This window comes from Aythya ferina (genome assembly GCF_964211825.1).
Source record: "Aythya ferina genome assembly, chromosome: 16".
Taxonomy (NCBI): Eukaryota; Metazoa; Chordata; class Aves; order Anseriformes; family Anatidae; genus Aythya; species Aythya ferina.
The window spans coordinates 11,909,862-11,935,094 of NC_140315.1; the positions used below are offsets into that span (position 1 = coordinate 11,909,862).

The following is a 25,233-nucleotide window of genomic DNA, read 5'->3' on the forward strand; positions in this document are numbered from 1 at the left end:
GATTTCAAAAGGGCTCTGCTGTGCCAAGAAAACATAAACTGGTTTTAAGGCTATGCGGGAACCAAGCTTGCTGTTTTAAAAATCTGATCACCTTGAGCTCGGGACCCCTGGGAGGTTTCCAAAGTCTCCAGCAGAGCCTTGCTTTGTTTGCGTGGATTAAAAATGTAAATATATTTAGGCTATGAATGCAGAATGGGGAGAAAATAAAAGATTAAAAAATATTATGCATTTCCGATTTTTAGATTTATGCTCTTTCTCATAAAAGCATGAATGACATTTATTTGGCTGGCTGCATAATCCATGTTAACAAGACAATTAGTATGTGCTGAAAGTTATTATTTTCCTCGGCACGTCAAAGTCAGGGCTGCTGCTGGATTTGGAATGGAGCCTTGATTCATTTCTTCTTTGTGGTAAAAGATAATATTGAATTTTTCTCCAAAGATCTTGACAGCATGTAATTAATACTATTTTTTTTTAAACTTTTTTTTTTTTTTTTTCCTTCCTTGCCTTAAATAAAATGGAGCAAAACACAACAACCTAGCTGGGGAAAAATTCAGACCAAGACGAACATTTCTTTCTTAATTGTGTATTGAGTGAATTCCTAGCTTCCAAAAAGCAGCAGATTGGCAGCCACGGGTGGCTGCAACTCCCTCCTCGTTCCCTGTGCAGGTACAGGGCCCGTGTGTTCTCCAGGCACCGTGATGTCCCTAAGGGATGCGTTCACTAGAGTTGCTTAGCTCTGCTGGAACCGGCTCAAAAACATTTCAGTGGCTGAATCTGGAGTCTGAAAAAAAAACCAACCCTGGCTGCTGCCACGTTCAGTGATTGTGCATCATTTAAAAGAGCGCAGAAATCCCGCGGTTGCTGCTTGCTCCTACTGAGGGGAGCAGCGGCTGCTGGGGTGGCCACGGGTTTCTCCCCGTGCCTGGAGATGCTGGGGCTGGATAAAAGGCTGGGCACGATGCCTGGGGATGCAGGCACTTGTTTGAGAGCTGCTCTGAGCAGAAAGGTGTGGGGATGCTGGAGAGCACCTGGATGTCTGGTTTGGGGGTTTCACGTCACTGTTTAGTATAAGGCTTTGCTTCCTGGCGGTAGGGGGAAGTGAAGCCTGGCTTGGCTGGGGAGCAGTGGTGGCTGAGGCCAGGAGGAGGCAAGCGCTGGAAATCCAGAAAAGTTCCATTTAACTTCTCTTGGATCTGACAGCACTGACCTGTGCCCGTCCTTCCCAAGACCCTGCCCAGAGCAAGAGCGGTGGTGCTGAGGAAGGAAACACAGCCTGGCCAGCAGGCAAGATGCTGCATGAGAACTTCTTATCAAAAGGTGAAAAGGCCATAGAAAAACAGGGGGGTTAGTGCATGCGAGGATCTCCCCCTGTCCCTGCTAGGATGCTGGCTCCACCACCAGCAGTGGTCCCAAGCAGGGGGCTGCTGTGGCTGGGCACAGCAGGGGAGCACCCTCAGGGACCAAAGCCCTATTTCTGGTCTCCCCTGGGCATCGTGGCTCTCCCTGCAACTGGGGGGAGCATTTTTCTGTGCTCTGCTGGGAAGAGGCAGCGCAGGGCACTGCCATCCTCACGCCTGCCAAAGCGGGGCGAGATGGGGCCAAGCGGCCCCATCAAACAGCATCAAACAGCAGCCGCGGCAGGGAGATCGATGAGAAACTTCAGGGAGATGACAAGACGTGGGGTTAAGGATGACAGATGGGAGTGCTCCTGGCAGCACGTCAGTCATCACGGCCATATTTCAGTTCCCAGAAGGGTGCTTTTTATTTAGGGTCATCGGCGTTTCCCAGCTGGCCACCGCTGCGGCTTGCGTGAGCGTGGGGCTGGGTTTGCCCCCTGGACACCCAGAGGGGCAAGCAGAATTGCAGCATTTGTTTTCTTGTCACCCAAACCAATCCTTTTATCCATGTTCCCTGATTTTGCTGTGAATTGTTTGTTGATGAGGGATGTTTGTTGTCCCAGAGCGGGTGCCCTGGGTGCAGCTGCATTCCCCCATCTGCCCCTCTGCTCCATGCAATGAATGCGGTGAGGCCTTACCCCATGGTAGGAGGAGGCACCAACCTCTGGGAAAAGTTGTGGGGTGACAGGCACACATCAGCCCCGAGCAAATGTTAATTGCATTCATCAGAAGAAGAGGTTAAGCAACTTCAGCTGATACCCATTGTTCTGGGCTGTGTCCACCCCGAGCATCGACACAGACCCTTTCAGGAGGGACTATTTCTATTTTCTCTTGCTGTCCAAACACAAGAATAAATTAGACCCCAACAACCATAAATGTAAGCAATTCCTCTAGTATTTTTCTCATATCTCAGCCCATCTTTGTCATTATTTCCGTAATGAGCCATCCGCTGCCTGCTGTATGGAGCTAATGCCTCGCTCCATCAGTCGCCGTCCCACCTTCCTGCAGCACCTCAGCAGCAGGAGCCTGCATGGTGAGGCTGTTCTCCAGGCGTGTAGGCACCAGCTTCACGTGTCCATCTGTCCATCCTCACCTGGTCCACCCCTGCTTCATCAGGGGAAACTGGGGTGCTGGTGGGGATGAATCCTGCACCTTGCTGGTGCTTCAGGGTGCACCTGGGCAGAGCCACAGTGGCGTGCAAATGGCAGAGGGGGGCTTTGCTGTCTGGTTCCTTTCCCCACAAATTTGAAACCTCTCTGCAAAAGGCAAAGCCAAGGAGAACGCTGCAAGAGCAGGGCAGCCACTTGAGCCATGCTGAGGGGTGGACAGGGGAAAAGCCCCTCTTTTTCCATTTATGTGATGATAGCTTCCAAAGAAAGCAGGGTGGGGGCAAAGAGCTGTCAGGTCCCTGCTGGGTGCAGGAAGGATCAGTTGTTGTTGCCCCAATTCTTTTAAATGAGCAGAACACTACTAGCTTTTCTCTCTCTCTCTCTCTCCCTCTCTCTCTCTCTTATATTTTCACGCTCTGGCATCACTGTAAAGGAGCACGACCAAAAGCGAGAGCAGGTTCACCATGCAGGGACCCTGTGTGGGTGAGCTGGGTTTAAACGTGTTGCCAGCCACAGAGCTTGAGCAGCAAAACCTGCTGCAGATTTGGACGGAGAAAGTAGAGCCCGGAGCAGCCCTGCTCTGCCTGCCCAGCACCCAGCGGGGCTGCTCAGCATCCCCAGCAGCTCCCGATCCACCCCACCTCTCCCCAGAGCTCGTTAGCGCAGCACCCAACCTGGCTCAATTAAAGACACTTGCAGCAGCTCTGCACAGATGTACCCTAAGGGGAAAGCGCTGCTTATTTGTTCTGCGCAGCAGTTTGGATACCTGTAAACAGGCATGCATCCTGCTAAATGCATCCGTGGTAATGAGCTCTTACGTAATTAATATTTCAAGCATTCCCATGCTGGATTGATATACTGTAAATGAACAGTGTCAGATGACAACGGAAATTAGATAAGGAGCAGCTGGAAGTGATCTGCATGTAGTTAAGATCTAGCCCTGCTAGGAAACTGCTTTTATTAGCAGCTACCTGAAAAAACTTCAGGGATTTTCAGAGTGGTGCCCTACCTGCAGGGCAAGAAGGGGGGCTCGCTGTCTGGCACCCCAGTGCCCGTCATCAGGACCAGATCCTTCATTAGCACCAAGCAGCATCCTTTGCAGCATGGTGCCTACCGCGTTCATTAGCTGCTTGTAATTGGCCCATGATTTGGAAATTGCATGCAGGATTTGGGGGCAAAAGAGCTTTTTCTGAAATTCATAACGAAACGAGGAACTGGGTAGCTGAGTGCAGGGATTTGAATTTCAAGTGTGGATGCTCTGCTTAATGAAAGGTAGGATTTCTTCAGTGACTACTGAGGGTTACCATCCGTGGGTTCCCCGAGCAAAAAATACAGCTGTGCCACCCGCATCCCAGTGACAAATTTGCCAGTTTCTGTAAGTTATTATCCACCTCAGTGTATGGTTTGTGGTTCATTTTTGACATGTTATTTGTAGACTGTGGGTTTGGTTCTAGATCTTTGATTGCTAATAGATTATTCAGTTTATTATCATGTTTTATGTTGTGTGTGTTGTGTCTCCCTTGAATATTTGCCAGATTTCCATTATTTATTTCAGAGGAGATGCTATGGTCACTTCAACATGAGTGGTAAACAAAAGTTTGAAGGCTGGCTGATTTGTTTCTGTTAGGATGAGAAAGCAGTGATATGTAGCAGCTTCATTTTTTATGTAGCCTTCTTTTTAAATCATTCATCCTTTTATATATTAAAAAAAATGCACATCAGTCTTGTTTCCTTATGCACAATAGAGATAATTCAAGCAGATTTTCGAGCCAGAATTCAATGCATCTGCTACACCAGCGAGTTCTGTGACTGGAAAGTTAAATGGCTCACGCCCCACACCTGGGACTTCCCTTGTCTTACTGCCCTGAAGCATGGAGCAGAGGGGCAGCATCCTGCCCCTGCCTGCCTCCTCCCACACCTCCAGTGGTCTCCTGGCCTGCAGGCATCCTGGCAGGCGAATAGCGCCCAGCATAGCCTGAGTCTGTCTTAGATACAGGCTTCAGGATGCTTGTTTTGTCTTAACTTGTGGAAAACGCAGCTGGAAGATGTGATTGTCCTGTATGATGCCAGCTACAAGAAGGGATTTAAGTCTCAATGGTCAGACCTGGAATATACGGGAATTATGATCATTATAGGAGGCTAGGAGCTGCCTCCCACTTCTCTTCTGATAAAATATATTCTGTTCAATCTTGGAAATATATCTATTCTATGCAATACATGTGTAACGTTATGGACTTCAGGTGTCTGTGGTTGTTCCTGGGCCCAAAATATACCTGGTAGCAGCCATTAGCCACCTGGAGCTCATGTCCTGTTGGGAAGCAAAACAATTCTTTAGTCCTTTACAAGGCATGGTATCAAAAAGAAGTAATTTATTTTCAGTTTGGATGAAGAATGCTTGCAGAAGAGAAACCCCTGTGATAATAAAACTCATTTTACCAAAAAAAAAAAAAAAAAAGGAGAGAGAGAAAAATGTTCCTTGTATAAAACATAAACTCCTTGCTGTGGAAAACTATTGAGGCAAGTAGATGAGTAAGATTATAAAAAGGATTAGATACGGATTATCCAGGATTAAAGCAATGAACTCTCTTGGATAAAATTCAGAAGAGGTTTTCATCCTAGTGTGTTTAGGTCCTAGATAAGCTATTACTTCATGTTAGGAAAAAACACACCTCTCCTGCATGGCAAGGATCAACAGATTGTTTGGGCTTTCTCCATTGCCTCCTTAAAAAAAAAAAACACCAAACCCTAAACTGAACAAGAGGCTGAACACAAGTGAGTGGCAATATGGTACCTGGCGGCGTTCAATGTAGTTCAATATACAGTAAGCACATGGGGGTAAGAATACTGTTAACTGCACGTGTGTGGGTGTATACACACAGATTTACACGTGTGAATGTGTAGAGATGCACTCTGATGGGCCTGCTCCCAACCAGTGGCCTGGGATGCTGCATGTAGAACAGCTTGTCCCAGAGAAAGTGCCAGCTTGGTGCTCAAAAACAATCAAGGAGGTGAATCAGGTGCAAGGGGTTATTGAGGAAGAAGCAGAAGGAAGCAGGAGGTCTCCTCTCCTCTGCAAGAGCTGCTGCTGCCCCTGTGCCCAGCTCTGTGGGTGCCTGGTTTAGGAGAGCAAAGGGCACAGAGGGGCTTCTTCCCCGGGGACTAGCAGTGAAGGGACCAGCAAGTCCGAGCTGGGAACAAAAAGGTGGAGGGGAGATCACGGCAGTGCTTGAGAAAGTCAGGAGTAGTTTGACTTGGAAAGAGAGTTGCTGCCACTTCTAATGCTGTGCAGACTGCAGGTTCCCAAAACCCCAAGGAAGGGGCTGCTGCAGGCTGTGGATTGCTGCGGCGTGGAGCTCATGAGCACAGACATCGTGATGTGACAGCCTGGCATTGAATTTAAAAGGCTGGCTAGCAAAAATGTACAGAGGAGCTAAATCACAAAGGATTTCCCAGCCTAGAGGGCCACGGCCTCTGGCTCAGCAGTCCCTTGAGCAAGAGGTTCAAATAAGCCAGAGGCTTTACATAAGCCATTCTTCAAGGCTTCCAGCACTGTCCCACTAGAGCAAAGGATGGTTTTCTGTGCAGATTGATACAGAGCTGTAATCCACAGCATCATCTTCCCCAGCTGTTTGCTCCTGGAACTGCACCGGTCCGAGCCATCAGCTCCATCCCTCTGTCTAATAAAGGAGCTGTTGCCTGGTTGTAGACAGCGAAAAATAATTTTCAGATGTTGCTGCTACTCTCAGCAGGGTGTAATAGAAACTCATTACTGTTCACAAGTCTAACTTAATTACATTTTTTCTTGAAGGATGTTATGCTGGCTCAGCAGGAAAGGGGGACTCATCTGCATATGTTCAGGGTCTGTCTTTTCAAAACTTAGCAATATCCATGGTAAATGCTGAAGAAAGGTGGGAAATGACTGTAGGACCTCCTTCTGATCAGTGCAAACTGTGGCAAGGATCTTCCATACTCACAGAAAACAATATCCTGTAGCTAGATCAATTGAGAATGAGACCTCACCTTGCTCCTTCTATGGTTATTGTTTTCATCAGACAGTCACAAAAAAATAAAATTAGTGTTTCCTTCATTGCTCAAAACTTCAAGGCCTAACTTGGTTTGTTACTTCCTTTGCAGAAAGAAATGGTGTTATTGAGAGGGGAAAAGAAAAGAGTTGGAATTCCACCTGGGGTGATAAAAGCAATCTCGGGTTACCTATAGATGACGTGAGTATAATTTGGCTTTGTGTGTGTAAGGTGTGAAGGTGTGTTCTCTCATCCTGTTGGGCACTGACTGTGGGGTGTGTTGCTGCAGGTCCCTGAGCAGCCGGGAGCGAGAAGCCTTTCCTCCATGGGCAGCTCCTCCAGAGGCTTCACCTCCAGTGGTGCTGCAGCACCTGGCCCAGCTCGCTGCAGTTGGGAGATAAAAACTCCCATGCTCACAAATTCCCATGCTCACAGTGCCTGTGAGCATTTTGTTGATGGTTGCCTACTCCGAGGGCCAGCACAGCCCCACGAGGAGCTCTCAAGGTCAGCCCGGGAGGGCTCCGAGGTCTGGCCTCACTCAGGGAGGCGATTGCTGCATCACGGTGCACAGGGAGCAGGAGATGAGCTTTGCTCGCAGGCTCCAAGGCAGGAACAAAAAGGAGGTGAGAGGGGAAGAACCCACCCCTATAATTAGCTGTGTAATTAAGCTTCCTCTTGGGCAGGGAGCGCTGGGCCAGTTCTGCCTCCTGTGAAGTGCAGTGACACCTCCATCGCCTCTCACTGAAGAGAAATAAATCGGTGCCCAGAAGGCTTTCTCCAACAGGGGACATGGATACAAAAACAATTCTTGTTGCAGGCTTAGCAAGTGCACTTGGGGTTAAAATGGATGGATTTAGCCACTGATATGGGATAGGGGATTGCCTAGTGATGCATGGGGTCCCAGCGGGGAAGAGAGAAAGTCTGAAACAAAGCAAAAGTAATTAAATAGAGGCAGAGCAAGCAGCACTTCTGCGCTGGATAATCTATGCAAACTACAAGGGTTCTTGTTCGGACAATCAATAAACCAGCCCGTTTCATTTTATTTTTGTGTGGTTGCATGTACTGGCTATATTGTGATGGAAACATTGTGAAGAATTGATTCACAGATAGAAATATATGTGGGTTGCTTGTGGTTTATTAAGAAGATCAAGATAACAAGTGCTGCATTATTGATCAAACCCAGAGGGACACTTCCTTTTTTTCTTCTTGTCGATGAAATCCAGTTGTAATTATTTTTTCCTTTTTCTCATTCTTCCTTTCCGCTCACCCCTCCCTAACCCTCTGGAGATGCAGTAATGAAGTAAGTGCAAAAAATGTCAGTCAGGGCTGGCAATGGGCAGGAGAGGGGTAGAAAGGAGACAAGCAGAGAGATTGGGAGGGAAGAAAGCATTTGTCAGCGTGTATGGGAGCGCTTCTCTGCTAATGTTCATCACTCAAGCTTAACGGGGACGGGAGCTTAACAGGAGCCCAAGTAGCCTTTTTTATTTGCACTTTAGGAATCTTTTACCGTGGATTTAAATCTTTATTTATAGCACAACCAGGCCTGCCCGCTGGCTCCTGTACAGAGCTGGATTTACCACGGATGGGCTTTGCTGTGGGCAAGGGGAGGGGACAGCTGGTGTTTTGGCAGAAGAAAATGGAAGGTCTTCTCTAGGGGCCCTGCAGAGACTGGCCAGTGTCTGCCCACCCCTCCCGTGAGCTGGAGACCAGCAGATCAGAGCAGGCAGACCCTACAGCTTTTCCTTTTCCATCACTAATTTTTGCACGTAGCTGTGGGTACCTTGGCTGCTCTCTCCCAGTGATGGGCACTCCTTGGGGACAGTGTCCAGCTCAGCCACATGGCTGGTAAGTGCCAGTTAAGCAGATCTGCTGTGAAGAAAACCATCAGGCCTTGGGACAGACCACTTGTTCCTTCTCTTCTGTCTTTGTTCCCCCTTGCCTCCCTCTCCTGGAAGCAGAGGAGAGCTTGCAATTCTGCTGATCTGTCACATACCAGGGACACTATAAGCTGGGCAGCTTGCTGCTGCTGTACAGCCCCTGACCACACCAGTGCTGCTTTTCCAGCCCTCGTGATGAACCTGGAGCCACAGGTGGCTGGGCACTTCACTGTCACATCCCACCAGGACTGACTGCTGTTCCTTCTGCTCCTCTCGTTGTTGCTCAGTTTGTGCAGGTTCAGCTCTCTCACCACTTACATCCCATGGCCCCCTAAATTTGACAAGACTTGGCTGGGTATAACTGAGCTGAGAGCAGACCAAAGTCAAGTGTAGCAGTGACAGGAAAAGGCCAGAATTAAATTGGTTTATATGCCTGCCTTGTGCACATAAGTGTTATGACCATGGTCATGTTTCAAAGCTCCCTGCTAGCACTTTGTGTCCCTGCCAGGAAGGATGAGATGCTCTGACACTCCCGGGGAGAGCATCACCAGCTGGTTTGGGTTTATTTTTAGCTTAGGAGTGATTCTGTTTGTTTGTTTTTTCTTATTTTCTGAAATACCTGACTCATTTTGGCTGAGCTATTTCAAACCTCTTCAGCCTGATGTGGGCACTCAAGATAGAAAATGTTAGCCTCGCAGAGAAGTTGGCATTATAACGCAAAGCAAACAGGTCTATCGGGGGCACTTCTACTGGGGTGGTGGTTCTGCTCCTGATGGTAATGCTTGCAGCCAAAATATGTTTATGTAAAGAAGAAAAATAAAGCCAGATGTAGGTCCCTAAAGTCCAGAGTCCCCTTCTTACTTGAGAACAGACAGCGAAGTAGCCAAATGCTAGAGTAAACCAGTGGCCAGGAGCTCATAACACGACAAAGACAGATGGCACTGCACATTAACCTTTCTGTTGGGATCGGCTTTGGCACGAACACCTAAAAGGCTTAGGAGAGGTGTTAAGACCCAGTGGTCACTCGAGGTTTGTCCTACTGACAATGAAGAACAAGGCAAATCCTGGAAGCATTTCAGGCTTCCCCTCCCCAGCACATTTACACTCCTAATTTAGGTTGCTGTCCCAGGAAGGTAGACTTACTTTTGCCTAAACAAAATGACTACAGCATGTCCTATAGCAGCTCCAGCATCACTAACAGAGGTGGGAGAGGGCATGAATCAGAGAAGATAAATTTTATATTCAGAGGTAGTCTAGCAAGTTCTTATGGCACTTAATAGCTGGCATACTCCCACTGCAAGGGAAGCAGAAAGCAAATTCAATCATTTCTGTTACAAAAATCCCACCGCTCTTTATTATGTGCACAGATGGTGTCTCAGGAGCTTTGCTGCCAGTGCTCTGCATGCCTAATGCCAGGCAGGGAGCATTGCTTTTCCAGCCCAGGTGACAGTGGGAAAGCTCCTTTTTTTTTTGTTTGCTAGAACCACATGGATTTCCATGCACTCCCACTTTTGCATTTCATCTAAACCAAGCAAAAAGTCCAAATATTACTGCGGACCATATTTAGTGGAGATGAAAGCAGAGACACAAATGAGAACTGATTATGCACCATGGAGTTTAAAAGCTGTTGCAAACAGAAAAACAAATAGAAGGGGATTGCAGGACATCCAGTACAATGGGAAATGGAGTTGCTTTATCTTAAATCCTTCCACATGTATCTTACCTGTAAGGGTAAAGTGTGGAACCAGATAGACCTCTGGAAATGTTTCTACTCCAGAAATGGAATAATCTCACTTAAATACCTTCTTGCTTTTGATGGAGGCTTCTTAATACAACACTGCCTTTTGCAAGAGCTGCATTTCTGCAGCTGTTTATAAATTTCCCTAAACTGACCTTTTCTAAAAAACACCATCTCTTTTGAGCTGGTCACCGTGTGCTGTAGTTGTGTTCCATGAGTTTGTGTTACTTCACTACCAGCTGGGCTTGGGATCTTCTTCTGAGTAAAAGTTAGAGGACTGTAGAAAGGTCAGATCTGCTCAGCCTCTTTTTTTTAAGTGCCGTACAAAGACTACCATTTACTTTAAGCAATAAAACACTCTGTAGGTTTATGCGTTCCCCCTCCAGCCTGAAGCTCTTCTAGCACTTAACAGCTGTTGTGTTATGATGTACAGCACCACTAGGACACAGCAAAGCACTATCCCAGGTTCAGAGGTAGGAGAAAAAGCCACAGAGGACCTGGCTGGCTTTTGAGAATCACAGATCTTATCTCAAAAATGCTTTGGGCCAGTAGGATCAAACTGCAAGGTCCTCCAGCTGGCAGAATTTGGCATAGCTCCATCTAATTGCATGCTGGTAGAATAATTACTGCCAGCTGAAGAAATGGTAGGGGCATGGCTTTTCTTTTATTTATTTATTTATTTATTTATTTATTTTATTTTCTTCCCCTTCTCCTCCTGCTCCTCCTCCTTTACCAGAGGAGATAAATACCCTCATGTTGTAGTTGGTGGGCTTTGCCCTTGGCTGTGTAGGTTGTGTGTTGTGTGTTGTTGAGTGGAAATATGCGTTAGAGGGGAAGGTGAAAACAGTCAAAAATTCAGGCTATGTGAGTAGTTATTTTGGTTTTATGCACATGCCCAGAGTATCTTTATATTCAAGAGCTGGACTCGATGATCCTTGTGGGTCGCTTCCAGCTTGGGATATTCTATGATTCTGTATTTAATATACTGGAGGTCATAGATTTAATATGTGTGACATCTTACAGGACCACAGCCCAACTGAGATATACTGACTGCAAATGATTTCAGGTAGAACAGCTTCTGTTGCAGAGCTTTTGACCCTTGGTCAATTGAAAACCAAAGGATGTAGCACAGAGCCTCTGAGCTGCCTTCATCGCCTACAGCTGGGCCAAGGTAAAACTGAGCTGCTTGGGAACTTTAGATAGAGTTTGGAAAACAGACGTTGAGCTCTTGATTCACCAGGACCAGTGCCTCTGCTTCCTTTAGCACGTTCAAGAATTCAGGTTTTTCTCATAAAGCGGGCCTAATGGTCTCCAGGTTGACCAGCCAGAAATGGCAATATTAGAACTTCCTGAGAATTTTGTCCTAGATCTTTTACTACCAGCATTTGCTTCCAGATTGCTCTGCTGATCTTAATCGGTTAATCAGTTCTATTAGACAATTGCAGAGTGCACTGTGGCTCTGCAATCTTTCTGTGTTTACTGCAGTGTCATTATGCTCAGTGCTTTATTTTCCTCTTGGTCTTTCTTTTTCTTTTTGTTTTCTGTTTTTTGTGAATTAGAAGGCGTAGGACTTGTTAGCCGTGCTCAGTTTGCCCTGCCCTGCCTTGGAAAACTGAAGTGGATGCTCGGGGAATTGAGGGGTGGTCATTTGCCTTAGCATAATTCTGCTGACTTCTGAAAGAAGTTTAACATTCCTCGCCTTTCACCTTCAATGCCACTAGCAGAGCTGACCTGAGATGCTGGCCCAGAGGAAGTTAATAAGATAGCTTGCACCACGAAGCTAGAGGAGTCGATAGTAATGAATATTTAAGTGGTGGAATTTTCCACTGCCATCACTGAACTTTTTTTCTACTAATTACTGCCATTAATAAAGTGCTGCCAACACCTGACTAATGAGGACTCAGCACCAACTTTACTTAATCTATGGCCTTTTGTCTTCTTGGTTGTGCAATGCACGTGACAATTGCCAGGTTGCTGAGACAGCTTAAGGAGAGTTTGGAGATGGAGGTTTTAGAGAGTTTAATAGAAAGTGGAAGCTGTCTTGCAAGAAGTCTGTGTTGATGAAAATTAAACTGAAATTAATGCTTTCTGGAGTTCAAGTAAATGCTAGCTCTTCTTGTCTTCTGTCAGATGTTCAGAGAGATGGCTGATGTTGTGTTCTGCTTTCTAGGATGACTCTTGATGTCTGAAAGAGGAAGAATTTCCTGAATTTGCTCACTGCTCCCGTCCTCTCCCTGCAGACACCTGTGAATATCTGCTCTGGGGAGAAAAGAGGTGAGGACACATGATGCTTTATGCATGCAGGGTTGGTGGCTCTCTACTGTATGGTAGCAAATGGTGAGGAGATGGAGCTCTGCTTTCTGCTGTCAGAAATCAGAACAGAGTCTTGAATTCTTTTGTTTCAGTCTGATTTACTGTATGTGCCAGTGAAAGAAACGAAGTGCTCCCAGGAAGAAACAATTCTTCATTTGCTTAATTCAGAGCTCTAGGTTGAAGCTCTTATTTCATTTCCAACCTGACTTTTTTAAGAGTGTTTAAGCAAACATGGAATTCCTATAGTGCATGCAAAATCTTCCACTGCCCCTAAAGGTGCCTTACCACAAAAGTTGGTTCGTTGTATAAAATCAGCATAGCTGCGGTTTATTGGTGAATCTTTTCAAAGAGGCCATTAGTAGCTGTAGGACCATGATTTTTCTCATGCTGTTAGCTGGTACATAACACACTAGGTGCAGTCAAATGCCAGGTATGTGATCCTCATAGGGAGGATGCTCTGTTTTGAGGGATGTGGCAGTGACCTGGTGGGAGTGCCTTCCATCTGAATTTTGGATGGCTTTAGGGGAGGCTGTGAAAAACAAGTTAAGAGATGGAAGTCAAATCCCTCACTTGGGAGCAGGTCTGAATCCTCTGAGAGTGTGGAATCACTGGCACCCTTGAGAAAAGGTGGGGGTGTAATTGCAGAATTGAAAAGCCAGCCTGACTTCCAGAGATGGGGTTTGGGACTGCGAATTTCAGTCGACACCAAGCTCTGACTCCTATCATTTTAGAGTTGTTTCATGTTTAAACACCGCAATTGCTGTTAAATGCGAGTTCTCTGAGCTTTAATAAAAATAGCATCACATTAACCTAACGAGTTTTTACAGACGAGATTGATAACATTTATTAAAGGGCTTATATAATGCATTTGTCTGCAATAAAGGATGATAGGACTCGATGACCTGAGAGGTCTTTCTGCTCCCAATGCTTCTCTTGCAGGTGGACCAGCCACGAGAGGGCAACAAAGGCTTGTGGGCTGTAAACAGGCTGTAATTAAAAATAAATTAACATATAACAAATCTGTCAGCTCTGGAAAAAAATATTGCTGCTGTTCACTGGAAGCTGGCGTGACAGCCTCCTTTAGCAGCACCTCTTCACAGGGGTGGTGCATGTGGAGAACGAGGCTGGGTGATGTCTGGAAATAAAAAGGAATGGGTCAACAGTCATCCTTTTCGTTGCAATAGTTACCACTGGGAGCTTCGGAGAAATGTGGTCCCTGAAATTATCTTCTCCTCTTCAGGGGGTGACCAGAGTAGTGTATCCCAGTTTGTGAGTCATTGCCCTTAGAAAGCAGGAGGACTGGAGAGTGGAGAGCCATGAAGTGTTTGTGATGATTTCCAGCCTTTTTTTCTCTTTAATAATAATAATCAAAAGTCAAAAGACCTGATGGTGATGGGTGCTTTCCCTGGACACAGTGGAGCACAGTTGAGTGGTAGCAGTGTGGTCGTGGCTGGACCCTGTAGTATTGCCTCTACAGCAATCTGGTAAGGTCTCCCTTCACAAATGCATTGGACGTTTTTTCATCTCTGGAGTCCTTGGGGGTGGCAGTTAAAACAGCTTTCTGCAAATGTTGGTACTACAATGTAAGATTTCTTTAGTCTCTGGATTCGTCTCTCCAGGTTAACACCCATGTAAATTTTGGGTTTTCTTCCCTGGATCCAGGAGCCCCATTTAATTTCAGAAATTCCCTCCTATACTTGCCAGTGATTTGTGTGGGCTGCTGTGATATTGCAGTTGCCCCATATGGGCTGCAGTTGCCAAAGATGTTACCCTGAGGTGCTGGAGGATTTTATGGGGTTTAATCCTATGCATCGTGTTCCCTAGCCTAAGCACTGGAGACATGGTCAAAACTTGCCTCTGCTGTGCTAAAATACTCATTGCTAAGGCATGCGCTGCTGCTAAAAGTTTGTGGCTTGCATCTTGCATTTTTCTCTGGTGTGTTTTGTTGCTGTTTGCTTGGGACCCCCCTCCCCAACTACCCCCCCCCACTTATTTTTTTTTTTTTTTTTTTTTCATTTCTCATGGAGCTCAATGATTATCTCTCTTTGAATTTCATCAGCAGTTAATGTACAAGGATTGCCCCACACTCTAACCACCTGACAGCTCCTTGGTCGTTGGTAGCTAGAGCAGTGGCATGAGGCAGGTCAGAAGGTTCCTTAATGGACTTAAAATCCTTTTTTGACAGAACTGAATAAAATGTACGTTAACATAAAATCACTGCCTCATAAGGGCTGTGATAGAATCCCCATCACTGGAAGCTTTCAAGATGCAATGGACAGAGCTGTGGAGAATCTTGTCTAGGCTCCCTTTTCCCACAATAGATTGGATTTGATGGTCTCTTGAGGTCCTTCCAACCTGGGCTGCAAAGTGTTTCTGGGAGAAAGGGGGAAGGCTGTAGGAAACTTGGGGAAAGGGAGGACAAAGAAAGGATACAGAGGGGGAAAGGTGGAGACTGTTGCTCAAGAAAACGGGGAAAGCAGCTGGAAAAGAGGTAGTGGAAAGTTTATGAATCGTGTGGTGGACGCTTTTCTGTCCTTGGTGGTCCAATGATGAGAAAGAATATCTGTAAATATTTAATACGGAGGGTCTGGAGGGGAAATTTTCTGCAGCCTGTTTGTCTGGGGCAGTATTTGACCCTCTCCTTACGCGGTATGAATGCAGACAGCGTACTGTCAGTCAGCTACCCACGGCCAGCAGGGAAAGGACGTGACGAGGATTGTAACTGCAAAAGCTAAAGATGAAAAACTACTACTTCCACAGACTTGGAAATAAAAGCTTCATGTGGCGTTTTTTATTTCCTTGTGCTGTGTCTTTGTTTTTAGAGGGGGAGAGAAGAACAAGGTTATTTGTGGAGGTGTTAAGTTAAGCAACTGAAAAATCTCTGACTTGGAGTTGCTGCTAGTTTCTTCTCATTTTGTTTTTTTGACCCTGACACATTCCTCTTCAGCATCTTCATAGGCTAAGGAATAAAACATGACATAACTAAGATGTACAGTGTGCTTTTTGGCTAAACCGCGGGGCTGGCAAAACATTACCATCATTTTTCTGGCTTTTATTTGAAATCATAAAGAGTTAAGCGCATCAGTTTGCTGTGGTTATTTTTTTTCTTCCTTTCCCTGAATAAAAAATGAAGGAAGAGCTTGGCAGTTAATTTAATAGTTTGTTGGGAAAATATACTGATCTATGACATCATTAATTGAAATGAAGGGCAGAGAACATTCAGAGCTGCAGGAAAAAAGTATAAAGGAATGTTTGGCAAATGACATAAAATAAAAAATGAGATCTTGGGGCTCAAAGTTACTACTAAGATAGTTTCCCAAGACTGTTCAGTGCTGAATGTGAAAGGGCAGGAAGCAGAACAACAGGAAGGGCTTTGGTAGAGGTTCTGATTTTGAGGTTTATTTTTTTTTCTCACAGAATATCACAGATTAATAGATATGTCAGTTAATAGCCACAGAACCTTTTCAAAGTATCAGCCTTTCCCTGTTTTAAGGATTGTGCAGTAGTTGCTGAGCCAGTTCCAAATGCAAGCATTTATTAAGGTAGACACTAAATCCATATGTAGATACTCAATATCTATTTTCAGTATTTTACCTTCGAAGAATGACTGCAAATAAATGATAAAAGGTGTCTGCAGGTGGCTGGGATGGTTCTTTTGAGCATAGTTTTAGACATGTCTGAGGACCTCAGATGCAAGATAGACCATGATGGGCTCATTTATTATAAATCACATCTGACTAATAGTGCTGTAAATCTAAAGTGCTGCTGTTAAAGCTGGCTTATTCATCTTCACTTGACTTCTTTTGGTTATTTTTAATGGTGCTACAGGATTAAATAGAGAGTTCTGTGGTTTCACAGTACCTGTAGCCATGTAACAGCTCTTGTTTTTCCCTTAAACATTGTGGAAGAAGGTAGCATCTACCATTAAGACTTGATGTCATTTTTGTGAGTGATATGTGGGTTCAGGGAGAGAGGGAGAAATATTCATGTGGTGTGAAGGTGAAACACGTCCCTGTGGGCCAGCAGCCCGGAGCATTTGTTGAAGGTTTAACATCGCTGCCTGCGAGCTGAGTGCTGAGACCAGAGGGGCTGCCTGGGGGAACCATGTTCTGCCATCGTGTTCCCAACTCTTCTGACTTTGAGAGCTTTATTGTCCCACTTCAGCGATTACTGATGATGCTAGATGGCTCAATTTGTTTTGATAAGTATTGTGCCTCACACTTCAGTGGCACCTCTTGTCTGAAGGCACATGTACCTGGGCAGTGGCACACGAACGGCTCTCGTGTGCTGCCTGCGCTCTGCGGATAGGGTTAATGCCTACCAAGAGTAGATGGAGACAGATGTCTAGGAAACATAATTGTACACCTGTGTATCTTTTTCAGAAGATACTCTCCTTTGAAATTTAAAACTTTAAGGGGTAGGATGTTAGCACAGAAATTAATTTTTAGACATCAGTGCTATCTGGTTAGAGTAATTGCTTATTATCTACTTCCCTGGGGTTTTAAGCTCTTGGAAATGACTATTTGCATCTCGGTGCGTGCTTAAAGGAAGGAGAAAATTGCACTCTATCATTTCAAGGCTCTATTCTGGCTCTCTGATATGCTAGGAGGAAAAAAGAATGTAGAAAAATCTTTCTCCTGACCCATCTGTTCCGAGGAGTAGCAGAGTCTGACAAATTTCTTTGACTGGTGGGGATGGTAGCTAGTGGACTATGAGATATGCCATTATACCTGGCCTATCATGGCTAAGCCCTGCTGGCAGCCCAAAATGATCCCCATGAGCCCTACTAATATGTTAAAAGTTTATTATTATTGTTTTATTAAAAAAAAAAAAAAGGCAGATCAAATCATCATGTAGGTACTGTGGAAACTTGTCTCATCAGAAACCCAATACAGGCAGAGAAATCTAAATTAGGAGCAAGTATTAGGCCTCTGGATAGGAAGGTGATGGTTCTCCTTGTGTCATCAGCAGCTCAAATTTGCTGTGAGTTGTTGGAGGAGAATATCAGATCCTGTTTGCGTATATCCCAGCCCTGGTGCCAGCTGGGCTCTCAAACGTTATGCCCAACAGGTAGGTGGCTTCTGGTGGCTGTGTGGGAGCTGGGTTACAAACAGAAGATAGCTCAGACCATTACCACCAGGCTCTCTCAATGGAAGAAAGTGGAGGATAAGGGTTAGTCTCAAGAATTGTTTGCTGAGAGTGTGTTATAAAAGCTGATAGAGACCAGAAGCAGGGTCAGGACCTGAGGTGCCCTCCAAATGGACAAGTCAGAGAGAGGAAAGTGTCAGCTGGGGAACCTGGGCACAGAGAGGAAGAAACTGCCTTTGGATCACACGTGGAGTCTCATTTTTAATGTTTAAGCAATGATTAAGCACGGTGCAGGTTTGTGGGCTGGAGCCCCACTGGAGTGTGGGTAATAGAGAAGTTTTTGTCTTTCTTTTTGTCTATTTATTTGTTTCTCAGTCTAGAGTAAACACTGCTATAAAATATGCTGATGTAAAACAACTGCAAATTGAGGCATTATTTCATGGTATTTGTACCACAATTTTATTGCATTCATAGTTATTTACAGTATGTAAATAAGCTTTGCAGTGTAGAAAAATGTTCTGCTATAACTCAGTTGCTTGAACATTTTTTTAATAAAAGGGGGGAGAAAATCAACCCAAACCCTTAGATGCAAGTAGCAAAACAAGATTATGGACAATATTATGGATGTCTTTTTTGTTATGGGATTAGGTCTGTTTGAAAATAGTACCCATTTCCTGAAACGCTGAAATTTGTGTACTTCAACTACCTGCATTGTGTTATAAATCCATAATGACTATTTTCCATCAAATATTGTGTTACAATTTGAATTATTAAATGCTAAATGGCTGCGTATAGATTGCAAAGCAATGAGAATTTCCTTCCAGTTGAAAGAGAGACCTAGTGTGGGTAAGAATATAGCTTTTGATGAGCATTGCAGCATCTGTAGACTCAAGCAATTATATGCAGATGGTGCACAGGCAGTACAAAGATAAATGCAAGGTCCTTTTAAATCCTGCTTGCAGTATTCCCTACATGAATATGGACTGCGGTGTGATTGTCTGGCTTTCTTAAGGCTTAATTTTCATCCCACTGAATGCAATGGCAAAACATCTATTAATTTCAGTGGCAGCAGGGCAGGGTACTTTGGCTCTAGCAGTCTAAAAAAATTGTGGAGAGAGAGGTAGCACACTACTTTGGCAGAAAAATATTGCTTGGGTGGCTGTAGTTTGAAGAGACTGTTCAAACAGGGAAGAGGCTTCTGTGTTAGCCCTTGTGCTTTGTATTAGCAAGTTGGGCGTATTTCCAGGACCATGATCTAGGCTACTGTTAAGCTTTTTTTTTTTCTCTGCAGAAATCATGATGTTTCACAAATATAGCATGAAAAGAAGCCATTATAATGCAGCAGAAATGAGAGATCCATTCTGGCTGTTCTGACTAAGGGAGAGTTTTGAAAACTAGGTGAAGTTTGTCTGATGGATCCAGTGCATCTACTGCTAATAATGGACCAGGGACCTCCAGGAGGTCTGTCCTGCACAGCCATACATGTTTGGGGGAGCAAGTGGCCAATCTGGAAAGGGATGGATGGTGTGTCCTGGAGCTCCACGTGTGTTCTGAGGTTGCAGGAGGGTGAAACAGCTGCTATAGAGGATTTGTGGGCAGTCATAAGAGTGTGTTTAAGGAAAGCAAAGCAGCATGCTAGGCTGTTGTGGGAGATGCTAGATATCCTTCTGGGGTATCCTGCAGCCATTGTGTGTCTCATGTGCTCTGCAGAGGTACAGGCAGGACGTTGTTGCTGTTAAACATGAGTACAACACTCTTCATCCTACATGGAATTGATTTCCTCTTTCACACCAATTAACTGTCAGCTTTCCTGCAAAATATTTAGAAAACCAAACAGATCCCTTCTGTCAAATTTAATAAGTAGCCACAGTATGGAGATAGCTCTTTTTGCCACCTCTACTTTCCATTTCTCTCTGCCTTGCCTGCAGAGCTGACCCAGCCTGCCAGGATCATGCTGGAAGCTGTGCTGTCTTGGAAGGACTTTGAGCCAATAAATCTCCTTTTTGACCAGCAGCTTTCCCACTATTCTGCCCACCGGCTGGATGAGCACACCTGAGCGCAGTGTGCTGTCATGCTGGTGGTTCTGGCTGGGAGTTTGGCACCTGAAGGTCATTCCCTTGGAAACGGAAGACCTTGAGAGCCTGAAAGGTAGCAAGAACAAATGTGCTTAAAATTCAGCAGGGAGAGCAGGTGGAGATGGGTCTAGGGTCCCTAAGGGCTGGGAGGGTCTGCCCTGTTGTGCTTGTTTTAGTCCTTGCTATCCTTCTCCACTAGCTTCTGCTTTAAAGTCATTTGCAAAGTGCACAAGATGCTCCAGTGGCTGTGCCATGCCCTAGGACAGTGCCAAGTGTCTTACACCAAGTATGCTTCTGAATTTGGCTTCTAATGAGTGGAAGTGGGTGCCCTGTGATGTATTCATGCTGATGTCTTGAAAGCAAATATATATATATATATGTGTGTGTGTGTGTGTGTGTGTGTATTTTAATGAAATCCTCCTGGATAAAAAATATGGAAACTAAAGAGCCTAGCCCTGAAACAAGCTTTCTAGCCCCTCATTAGACTTGTGTCACCGCAGCAATGCAGAGAAGAGTTTGAAGTGGTTTGGAGGCAGCCTTTGAAGTGCAGAAGGAAGCAAAGCCATTCCTTTGTTATTATTTTTTCATGTGGCACCTAAATGGCCAGGTTCAGGGCTATGTTTCCTTTCACCCTCAACAGTTTTCTTCAGACACTTTATTTTCTTCCTTTCCCTGGTTGCCAAGAGTCAGAGAAAGCATCCCCATTCCAAACCCAGTGTGCTGGGCTCTTAATTGGTGCCAGAAAATAAAACAGCAGAGTAAGACAAGCTCTATCCAGGGCGTTTCTCTTTGTGTTTTCAGTGGTTGTCATGATCAGACCCCCAGTAATGTTCAGTAATGAATCAGAACCTTGCAGACGTGAAATAAATTAGACTTGTGAAAAGAACTTTGCCATAGAAGCAACATAAACTTTGCTATATTACCCTGAGGTGCCCGGTAATTGCTGTTGATTGTGGGGGGAAAGTCATCCAGAGGAGAAATGCAATTTGTTGCTGTGGCTACTAGCTCCCAGATTTATTATCTCTCCTCTTTCTCCCTGAGTGTTGTAAAATACACCACAAATTCAGCAGCTTCAATGGATTCTTTTTCCTTAGTGGCTGTTTTCTGTGTGTGTATTTTAGAGTAAATTCTGTCTGCAGATCCACGGCACTGGTGGGCACAGCATCATTGTGGGCTTGTGCTGTGATCGCTCAGTGCTTGGTGCTGGCATCTATCAAATGCAAAGGGACTTTGGTTCTTGTCTCAACATTGGTGCCAGCGCTGGTGTAGCCAAGGGCTGGCAAAGCAAGTGTCCCTGGAATCCAGCCCTGTGCCGACCTCTTCCCTCCTGGGAGAGAAGCACTGATGCCACCTCGTGTCCCCTTCCCAGTGCTGAGGCTGCCAGGGGTGGGTGGGCACTGAGGAGTGGACTGTGTGTCCTGGCTGGGTTTGGTCCATCTCTGCTGTGCCTCCTGCACCTCTCTGTTTCCCTCCCAAAAGGCTTCTGGATGATCTCCTTGACCTGCTTTCTGGCTGGCTGAGGAACACCTCCTGTGACTCTTCATAGCCAGGGAGAGAAAGGGATAGGAGCAGATGTCGGAGTCATTTCCAGCAGTCTCCTGCAGGCAGAAAGGGAGCATTCCTGGTTGGTGGGACCGAAGCAGCCATTCCTCTCTTCCTACCAGCGGCTCTTCTCATCTTCCTAATGTCATGGTACATTTTCTGGAGCGAGAACCACTGTACGCAGTGGCATCCCACGCCGGTGGAAGGGACCCACTGCAGCCCAGGCTTTGCCACTCAAACACTCAGTTTGGTTATAGCAAGAGAGAATTTTCAGATTATCAGAAAAAGGTGATTATTTCATTTATGCATACTTTTTATACTTTGTGTGTATATATGAATATATTTCAAAAATAAATTACACGTGCACTATATTTTAGGCATATAAAACTGGGAAGGCAGCATGAGGCAGGGAATGTTCTTCCAGTGTGGGACAGCAACATGTAGCACCAAGGAGACAAGGGGAGCCATTCCTTGCAGGATTTCTGTGCCAGGGAAGTCCCAGGGCTGCTTCTCCTGTTCTTCCCTGGGATTTCTGGGTGCTCTTTGGTGAGCCCTTTCAGCCCCAGTGACAGCACTGTTCCTCCGCATGCCACGAGGTGGCCAGGTGTTACTGTGATGGAGTTAAAGGTGACAGATAGGTCATTAGGGATGGTATTGCTTTTCTTTAGACTGATAAAATCATCTGTGGTGTCAGAAGATGACAGCAGTGTGTTTCTCCTTTGCCTTCATCTGGATCCGCTTTCCACTGATGCGATTTTGCTTTTCCTGGGATGAATCTGAACATGTCCTAAAGATATGGCCCACAGGATAGAATCTCATAGAAAACGTGGCACAGAAGCGGTTGTACCAGGAATGAAAACTAATGCATCAAGAGAGCATACTGTTTTTTTCAGAGGCCGATTTGTAGCAGAGCAAACAGGGAGAAGACGCTGTAGGCTCTTGCATGGTCTGGGAGTTGGGAAATCTTAGAGATCTCCTTGCCAGAAGCCTGGGAAACTGGCTCTTGATGCAGGAGAGTCCCCTTGGGTTTGAGACTTAAGAGATTCTCATTGCTTTACTAGTTAAACTCCCAAGTATAACATCTTGACTAAACTTCCTGAATTATAGTTTTATTAAATGTAATTTCTTTATTTCCCACCCTTCATTACGGAAGAGGGCTTTTGGTTAGGTTGCCTTTGGAAGAGGAATCCAGTAGGCTGCAGGGAACAACAAAAATGCTGCTCATGGCAGCTGCATAACTTGGCTGGAGACATGGGAAACAAATCTTTCCTGGATAATGCGCCTAACTTTCCCTTTATTGCATGATGTGAGTACTGGGTTCTTGTCAAAACATCCTTCATCTTCATCTGTCAAAGGCGGAGGCTAAAATCCCCCTGCTTGCCACTGTCTCATGCTGTTTGCCTGTCGTTTCTTTATGGTTTCTTACTCTTTCCTGCCTTGTGGATCCCAGCCTGAGTATACCTCTGTTTTCAGGCAAGTCACGTTTGTTGTATCGTATCAGCCACTCTGTGACCTCTGTCTCCCAGCCTAATGCTTTCATCCTCAGTCCTGTCGCTTTGTGCAGCTCCCGGTCAGGTCAAGATGTGCCATTTCCAGCACTGCAAACAATGAAGCTTTTGTCTTTTTGCAGCCCGCTCAACACTGCAGCTGTGTGATCCTCCTGGAGAGCCAGGCTTTTGTTATCTCACTAACCATGGGGCTGGGTTTTTCCAAATGATTCAGATTTTGAACCGGTCAGGCAGCAAGAGAAATGCCAGTTTGTTGAATGTGCTTCACCTGTTAACTCCCTACGACAAACTTTATAGACAGGTTTCCAAAAACCAGGAGCACAAGAGAAGTTTAAATATGTAGATTTCTTTTTTATATACATAAAATATGAGCATGATTTGCTCTGGTATCTTCATGACAGCCTGAACTTTTCTGCAGATGCGTTATAGCCACTGAGTGCTGTATACTTGCCGAAACACGAGTGTTGATATGAGGCAGGGAATGGCTCTGCTACCCGCAGCCAACATGGCATGTTGACTCATGCATGGGACGTTCACGTGAGCCAGAAAAATGGTCATCATCATGGTTCACTAATTATCCCAATTACTGTGAAGCTTCCTGATTCAGCGCCAGCTTTTCAGCTTGCTCCCTGATCCCTGTTTAATGATGGTGTGCTCCCGTAGTTAATTTTATATTTATGGCCCCTGCCATCATATTCCTTGGGTCTGTTAAATTTTATGCACTCTCAGACTGTTGGGTTCATGGTGGCCTGCGTGTTACTCTCGTGGTTGTGTACAACTGTATAGTTGGGTACTGAAACTGGAACCATCCAAGGATGCTAGATTCTTACAGAAAAAGGTCATGAAACATAAAACTCTTGGTATAAAAACTTGAAAGCTGGCAAACATGAAAGGTGTCTTAGGACTTCCCCTCCTCTCTAGAATTAGCATCTAGTTCTGGTTTAAGAAAATGCTCTTAAAGGTTACATAAAATTCTTTTTCCTCCACTTAAAGTAGGCATTATTTTTTGTAGGAACTCAGTGTAAAAATCTGTGCATTTTGTCAGCAACCTGGGAGCTTTTAGATACTTGTTTGGCTCATAGTTTTTATCAAATACTAAATGTAGCTTTTTAAAATGGTGATGGCATGCTATAATTTATGTATGGTCATGATCAAATACTATTTAAGCTGCAGTGGTAGTAAATTCTTATTTAATGTATATAAAAACAACGACTTTTGTCTCGGGTCTCAATAGGTTCATAGGAAGAATTGCTGTTATAATTAAAATGAAGGCAGTTTTTTTCTATTCCAAGTGAAGTTATTAGTTCAGTAATAGGTTTTTAGGAGAAGCAGAGATTACTGTTATAAGCTGGACTAATATCTTGTATAACAGAAGTCATAAGATTTCGCTTGGTGTTATATCTATCCCAATAACTTCTAGTTGACCTGGAATGAAAATGTGTGTATGTCTATATAAAATTCAATCTTCTTTGAAAGATATGAAGTGATGGAAAACCTACCACATCCCTCAGCAATCTGTTCCAATTTGTTAAAATAAGTTCTCCTAACTCTTCTTCCAACCTTCATTCAGATAAGGTTGGAGCCATTTAAACTGCCTGACTCATCACTCCTTTGCCTGAAAGTGTTTTGTAGTTGCCAGCACTTCCAGCTGCTGTTCAGGTCGCTCTTATACTTAATTTCAAGTGTTCTTTGGAACGTCTCATTCTCTGTACAGCCTCTGGGGTTTTGTCGTATTTGAAAAAATCAAAGAGTATTCGATTGGATTCACTAACAAAGAAAACCTCATACAAGAAAACAGAGGACATCTCAGCAACTATCTGAAGGTAGAAAAATGCCAACTAACCCTAACCACTGCCGGGGAGATGAGTAGCAGAAGTGCTGCTAGTGACTGTGATTTTCCAGCTGTAAATAAGAGTTGCTTTTGGAGGCCATGCCTGATTAATCCCAGCATCTCAAGCTGTGCCTCGGTGCCTCCATCGGGGAAGCTGCCCTGGTTCCTGGCTGCTTGCAGGCTGCTCTCTGCACCGTGGTGTTCCCTGGAGTCAGGAGGGGAAACTGTTGGCATTGGTATTACTTAAGTTGCACTGCACTGCACTTCACACAGCTCCTGAGGCTGACCCCACCAACATCAGCATCACGCCTTCAATCTGCTGCGGTGCCAGCATGCCTGCTCTCGGTTTGCCCTGCTACCCCTCAAAAGCAAAGCTAGGTCACTTCATTTTATTGCACTCAACATTTTGCTCTGCACTTTTCACTTCCGTCTGATTCTCTCCACTTTTCATCTTTGCTTTGCTGCCAGGCCCTCCCCCTCTAGCCCTACACTTCGACTTATCCCTTATCCTCGTGCTCATGCTAGCTGTCCTTTGCCTTATTTTTCTCATAGTTCAATGTTTCCTTGTACATCTGTATCAGGTGATCTGTGCCTGCCTTTTGCCTCCAGGCACTTCCATCAGCACAGTTTCTGAAAATTTTGTTGATGCTTCGATTGAGTTACCCAGCTGATGTGAGAGCTCGCTACATGAATTTCTTGTGTCTCTTCTTAGCTGGTCACATTTTTTTTG

At 45.0% G+C, this 25,233-nt stretch overlaps 1 long non-coding RNA gene across 4 annotated transcripts in view; it reads left to right on the forward strand.

Annotated features, from left to right (window-relative positions):
- The first annotated feature begins 3,464 nt into the window (after window positions 1-3,464).
- Window positions 3,465-25,233, forward strand: part of LOC311445974 — a 52,745-nt gene continuing 30,976 nt past the window's right edge. For 2 of the 4 annotated variants that reach the window (XR_014698694.1, XR_014698695.1), the window contains exons 1-3: window positions 3,471-3,781; window positions 6,644-6,732; window positions 12,317-12,420. This is a non-coding gene — a long non-coding RNA (uncharacterized lncRNA). Of the gene's footprint in view, window positions 3,782-6,643; window positions 6,733-6,820; window positions 6,977-10,885; window positions 11,011-11,169; window positions 11,318-12,316; window positions 12,421-25,233 lie in introns of those variants that run through there. The other 2 variants (XR_014698693.1, XR_014698696.1) reach the window with 2 other exon arrangements.